Below are 6,750 nucleotides of genomic sequence, written 5' to 3'. Positions count from 1 at the left end.
ACAGTTAATTTTAAAATTTTAACCATTTGCTTGTGTTATAAAAATAAAAATGCATTAACCAAAAAGATTCTGGAAAATAAGAGTAAGCCCCAATCCTTAGGAACGCCACCTCCATTTATGTTTCCATTCAAGGCATTTATTTTATCTTTCTATCATGAGTATAGAATCACTCCATCCTGATTTAAAGTTAGGGAGAAAGGAATTAAAGCAACTAGGCTGAGATCCATTCACTCCCTTTGCCAAGAGTGTGCTACTGGGTAAAAGCAAAGAGTGCAGGAGACCCAGTCTAATCTCCTTGCCAGTGTGATAATTAGACCTCTTGGTAAATGATAAAATGATATTCGCTAGGAGGAGGGTCCTCTACTATTGAATGTTTTTAACAAGATGTGTCTAGTTATGTACTGCTTATAGAAATTAAACCCATAATGTATGGGTTTAGAATGTATGGTTCCTGTAAAATGGCAGGGACATTAAAAGGAAATTTTTGACTAATTCATCAAGAAAGTGACTCTTCCCTAACATCGCTCATCAGCAAAAGTTAACTGAGCTTCCAGGCTCTGTCCATAGTTCTGGTTATTCAGAAATCAAGACACACTTGCTCTCCTTAAACTGTTCATACTCTAAAAGGACTCAAATAAAGTGTAGCCATTGCTAAGATACAAACACAGGTGCTATGTTAGTATATATAAGAGGATACCCAGCCTGAAAGAATTATGGAAAGTTTCCTTCAAGAAGTAACATCTTAGAGGAAACACTGAGGTTAGCTTGGAAAATGGCTGTTGAGTTTTCTGGGGGCTCTGAAAAGACTGACAGCAGGAAGGCATAGATATATGACAAAGCATGTCATATGGGGAAACTAAATAGGCCAGGATGCTAATGGTCTTGTTCATCAGGAGGAGATCAATGATGGGCAATGATGTAGGAAAAGGAGAAAGGGGCATATTGCATCTTTTATGTTACTTAAGGAATTTACCAACTATACTGAAAGCAAAGGGGAGCACTTTAAGGAAGAGAGTGACACAATCACATTAGTACTTTGGAATGGTTATTCTAGTAGTAGTATGGAAAATGGATTAGGAGGAAATAAGGCAGGAGGTTAAAGCGTTTGTCAGTGATCAAGGAGAGAGAATATCATGAATCTGAAATAAGAAGAGGCTGCAAAGGTGGAGAGATGAGAGTTATTCTGAGAGCCATCCGTAGGATTAGATAGATTAAATGTGGAAAGTAACAGAGGGAAGTGAAAACAATGACCGCGTTTTTGATTTGGGCAACCAGGTGGATGGGTTTACCAAAGATATGACCCAATGGAAAAATTAATTTAAGGTAAAAGGATGAGTTAACTTGGTTTAGTTTTTGAATCTCAGGTGCTCAACTTGTATTATATATTTAATACGTACTTGTCTGTGACATCTGGAGTATAAAGATCTAAGCTAAAGATAGAATCTAGAGGTTATAACTTGCAGGTGAAAGCTGAATTCCATGGAAGAGTTAAACACTGATCCTATAGGGAAAGAGGGCAAAGTGAAATAGGGTTTGGTCAAAGAACCAATATTCAGGAAATATATATGTGAAGAAGGAGAAGAAGAGAAGGAATGCCCATGGGAGACTGGGAAGCAGCAGCCAGAGAGGTAGAACACAAATGGAGCACTAAAATGGACATCAAGGGAGGAGAGAAAGGAATGATCTTCAGTATCAAATACTCCTGAGTTGTCAAGTTAAAAAAAAATATCCAGTGTTTTTAAAATCAAGGAGATCATTGACAACTTCGGCAAGAGAGAGCAGGTTTATTGATAATAGCAAGTGAAGTCCAGAAGTTTTATTGGAAAATATCTCAAGAAGAGTAGGTTTCCTATTATAGTCTCTTGATTCCTATCAGAGTAATTAGGACTTTCTCTCCTACCCAAACGGTAGGAGACACTGTCAAGAAGGTGATAGATTCTCACTTATCTTTGTTTTCTTATCTTTGGGGAAAATGGAGTACTAACTCCATGCTTTCTGGTCTCAGATTTATAGTAAGAAGACCTTAGTTCAAATCTTGGTCCTACCATTTTTAGCTTTGTACCGTTTTTAGCTTTGTGACCTTGGGTGAGTCTCTTAGTTATTCATTTACTTGAAAAAATAGTTGGACCAGCTGCAAAGCATCACCGGGGAGCTTCTGAGAAATACACACCCAGGCCCCACCAAGGGCCTCCTGAATCAGAATTTGCATTTTAACAAGGTTTTCTGATTCTCATGCACATAAAGTTTGAAAAGCATTGAATTAACTCAATGAACACCAATTTTCCCAACTAAGAAATGGGATGTAATACTGACCACATAGATTTTTATAAAGACCAGTTAATAAAGTGAAAGTAATACCAATTTGTATTATCCCTTGAGCCTATTGCTCATTGCTATAGAGGTAAGAGAAAAGAAAAAGAAAAAAAACCATAAATACTTCTTGCACCATTTCCTTTTTAAGTCTTGAACTTTTACAAGGTGAAATTGTCTTAAGAAATAGGTCATGCACTATTTCTGCTTTGGAGTGAATTCTATCAATATTCCCCCAAGTGATTGGAATCAATTCTGTCAGCTTCTGTGAGAAGATATGTGGGTCATTCGATGTAGCCCAGGGTGAAATCTGTTGTATGTATAACTAAACTTTTGAAAACTGCTGCAATAACAATTACTCATTAGGTATAGAAAACTGTCCCTTTCGGCCATGTGTCGGATATTTCTGAGCACATACCCACACACCCACACACTCTTATATGCATGCCCACCCACGCATCCTTCTGGGTTAGTGTTCATTATTCATCCACTTAACAAATCTGATTTACTGAGCAGCCACACTGTGCTTGGCTAGTACACAGTAGGTCCACTTGATGTCCTCGACATGGTGGATCTTACAGTCTTATATTTTCCCAGAAGCTGGCTCTACTTCTACCTCCTGCATTCTGTCTGTTCAATTTTAGTTTATCATTTAGTACTGCCCTGACTTTTGTTTCCATGATTTTAAATGACAATGAGGATTGTCTTATTGCTCTGTAGTAGACTTCAATGCCAAGTATTAATTCTGCCCCCTTCAGACTCAATCTTAAAATTGGATCAAACACTTCCAAGATCAATTCATTATTCATTCATTTGTTCATCATTTGTTCAATTATTTGTTAATCACTTTTTAAATTTGTTAATCATAGAAGTATGGGCCAGACTCTGACTTGCCAAACTCAGAAATAAAGAATATGATAACATCTAGTTAGTAACAACTTCACCCTTATGGTTTTATTAAAGATAAGTTCTCTGAGGAGTGCTAAACTTAAGGTTAACCCTAATCACAACAGTATGAATAATGTTTTAGTAATTTAATGAGGACTCTTTATTTGAAGCATTTGCAGCTTTCCTGGAATTCTGTTTTATGTATATCTGTACTTGTAAGTCCTCGCCATTTTTCCTTTTCTACTTTGATCTCTTCTTAAGATGATATCCCACTGAAGTAGAGCTGAATATTTGCCTGTCCTTTGAACTAAAAGTGTAAGAATATCCCAGATTTTAATAATTGGTACTATATATCTCTGTGTAATATATGACCTAAAAGCCCTAAATGTCCTTGTTCTCATTAATTGTTGTAATATTCTAGAAGAGACCAACTGGGTCAAGTTCAAATATCAATTCTCTATCTTACTGTTAATATTGTTTTATGAAAAAACCTTCTGGTAAGAGAGTTTCAACCCAACTGAGGTATCTTGGAAGATAAAGACAGAAGCCTGAAAGATGCAGAATAAGATGATGATCACAGACTCAGGAGGGAGAGAAGGAGGGAAAAGGGAGCTTGGAAAAAAAAGAAGTGCATTGGAAAGAAAGAAAAAGTAGTTTCTGCTTACTGCTCAGAAAATCCAAAGAAGGGCAGATAATTTGAGCACATGAAATATAAAGTATAACAAAGCTTTTGACTATTAGAATTGGATTCTATTAAAAAACAGCAGTATGTCAAGTGGTTTATTTTCTCTTCCAAATATAATGTCATATAATTAGAGAAAGACATTAAGGAAATATTCCACAATGTTATCTATGTAACTAACCAGGAAAATGGGACTGCTAGGTAATTTTGCTTTCCTCTATAATTTTCTGTATTGTCCACAATGTGCATGTTTTGTTCTAATAATAAAAGAAATCAATACTCATTTTAAAATGAAATTCTCCCTTCTCTGTCTTCCAAAATAATCTCTCTCCAGTTTTGAGTAGTCTAAGTTTATTGCAACAGGCAAATTTTATAGTTTCAAGTGAGCTTGCAACTGAGATCATGTCTTTCATTCAGATTTCTCTCCTGAAAAATGAGAGGGAGATGTTTGCATTGGAAAATTTATTTGTAAGCCATTCCCAAAGGCTGAACACCTTGTAGTTCTCCTCCCCTTTTTAACAGAAAAATAATACGGTCCATTCTCCACAGCATATTCTTAGTAAAGCTTAATTGACATTCTATTCACTACCACCCATTCCTAATGAGCAGAAAAAAATGTAAAAGAATAAAAATAGCCATGATGCATATAAGTAAATCCACCTCCCTCAACACTTTGCAGCCAGTAAAAATGCAAAGGTACAGCCGAGGAAATGTTTCAGGTGCACAAGTCAAGAGCAAGGATCTCCGTGGAGTAGAACAGCAAACGAAGCCCAGGATGTGGCAGAATTGGACCCCTGAATCTCTTCATGCTGAGATAAGCTTACTCAAACATCTGAAAGGAGGCACATTCACCTGGATCAGCTACCTCCCAGGTGCCCCTGAAGGATCCTACCCTTTCTTCAGCCCCACAATCAAGGAACCTCTTTACAACTTTGCTGCCTACACAATTACACTCCGTTCTGTTTCCCATGCTTCTGTTACTGCTCTTACATATATAGAGTAACCATTTCTTTTTTTATAATTATCTGGGAATTATATTTATTATTTAATTGTTATATATATAGTTATGGGTGTATGTATAACTGTAAAATTGTTATTATAATTATTATATCATATTTAATATATTATAATTATGTATTATTATTATACTGTTTTTAACTATGTTCCCTACTAGACCATGAGGGCAAAAGCTGTATCTCCAGCATTTAGTATAGGGTCTGGAATAGATGCTTCTCTTCATATTCTTGAATGAATGGATAATTGGTTAAAATGAAAGAAGGCAAGAGAAGTATAAATTCCTATTATGACGGGTACTGTGACATAATAAAATTAATTTCTGTGCCTTTGTGTGTGCTGTGGGAACCCTATCTGAGATTTTTATCCTGCAACTACAGTGGAAAAGAACTTCTGACTAAAAGTTAGCATCTGGCCTTAAATTCCAGGTTTTTCCCAGATAAATGTCCCCATCACGGTTTCTTTATTTGTAAAGTAAGAGGGAATTCTCTACATTACCTCCTTTCTTTTAGTGTTTAGAATATTTTCACTATATATTATCAAATTTGTTAGTAATTCTGTTAATAGTCTCCTGCATTTCAATCTAGTTCCATTTAGAGTCCTACTATGTGCTAGCGCTTTCCTAAGCTACATAGCTTCTGATATGTGATTGAAAACACAGTTTAACATACATATAAGATAGTTCATAGTCTAATGGTGAACATATATTTATATGATTTTTGACATCATATCTTTATTCTGGAATTTGAGCTAGAAAATTTAGATAGCAGTAATCGTTTCCATCTCCCTATTGAGCTGTAAGCTCCCTATCCACAGGAAAATACATTTCCTGTCTCTCTGGCCCAAGGGACCAGTGGTGGGCCTGCCACAGAATGATAATCCATACACAATGATTTCATTGAGCCACTTCTGGCTCCCAGTTTTTTAGGTCTGCAGGCTACTGCTTATTTAACACACTGTCATATTTAAGCAATAGATTTCAAATTCCCCAAATCTGGCTCTGGAGTCTTCACTTTTCGCTAGGCTAGCCCTCCTCAAGATCCCCCCTTTTTAGGAAAAATGAGTAAGAGAATTTAAAACATAATCCTGTTCAACTAGACACCCAAGACTCTTTAGAACATGCTCTCTCATTTGAGATGTCTTTATGTTTTGAGGGAAATTCCCATTTCATTTTGATATTGATAACCCCAAACCACTGTTACTGTTGTCTGTATCCCCAAACTTATCTATTATCTTATGTTCCTACGGACCCTCCGTAAGTCACTCAGTCTGTGAGGCCCCTGATTTATAGTCTTATGACATCAAATTTTAGCATATCACATATAACAAAACCATAACAGCCCAGTTACTGTCATCTTCACACAGTAGGGCTCTCAGAACATAGAAGTAAAGGCTGATCTCTAATATTTTCCTCCTGTGATGGCCCACTCAGGACTATCCCATACAGTCTGCTCTGCCTCAGGCCCCAGCCACATCAGCCCATAAGAATTCTGATTTCAAGTTCAAGGTACCACGTAAATTTACTTTCCTTCCAAAATCCTGTTAAAATATTAGTAGAGAATAATCTCTATATAGCCCCAATCTGAGAATGGAGACATCAGCAATCACAAATACTGAGGCATTTTTTATAATAATGAAAAGCAGTATGAATTCTTTTGTTTGATAAGTCTGAACAGAGAAAGCATAGTCTAGAATGCAAAGAAAACCTGTAGTTGGAGAGGAAACTGTGAACCCAGGACTCAAATGGGTCATGGTGGAGAAATCCAAGTCATTAGAGAACTGTTGCCAGATAGCCACCCACCTTTAACACACACACACACACACACACACACACACACACACACACACACACACAC

The sequence above is a fragment of the Callorhinus ursinus genome, unplaced genomic scaffold (assembly GCF_003265705.2).
Source record: "Callorhinus ursinus isolate GAN/ISIS: 27379988/994484 unplaced genomic scaffold, GSC_fseal_2.0 scaffold24, whole genome shotgun sequence".
In the NCBI taxonomy this organism is placed as follows: Eukaryota; Metazoa; Chordata; class Mammalia; order Carnivora; family Otariidae; genus Callorhinus; species Callorhinus ursinus.
This window is presented reverse-complemented; position numbering follows the sequence as displayed.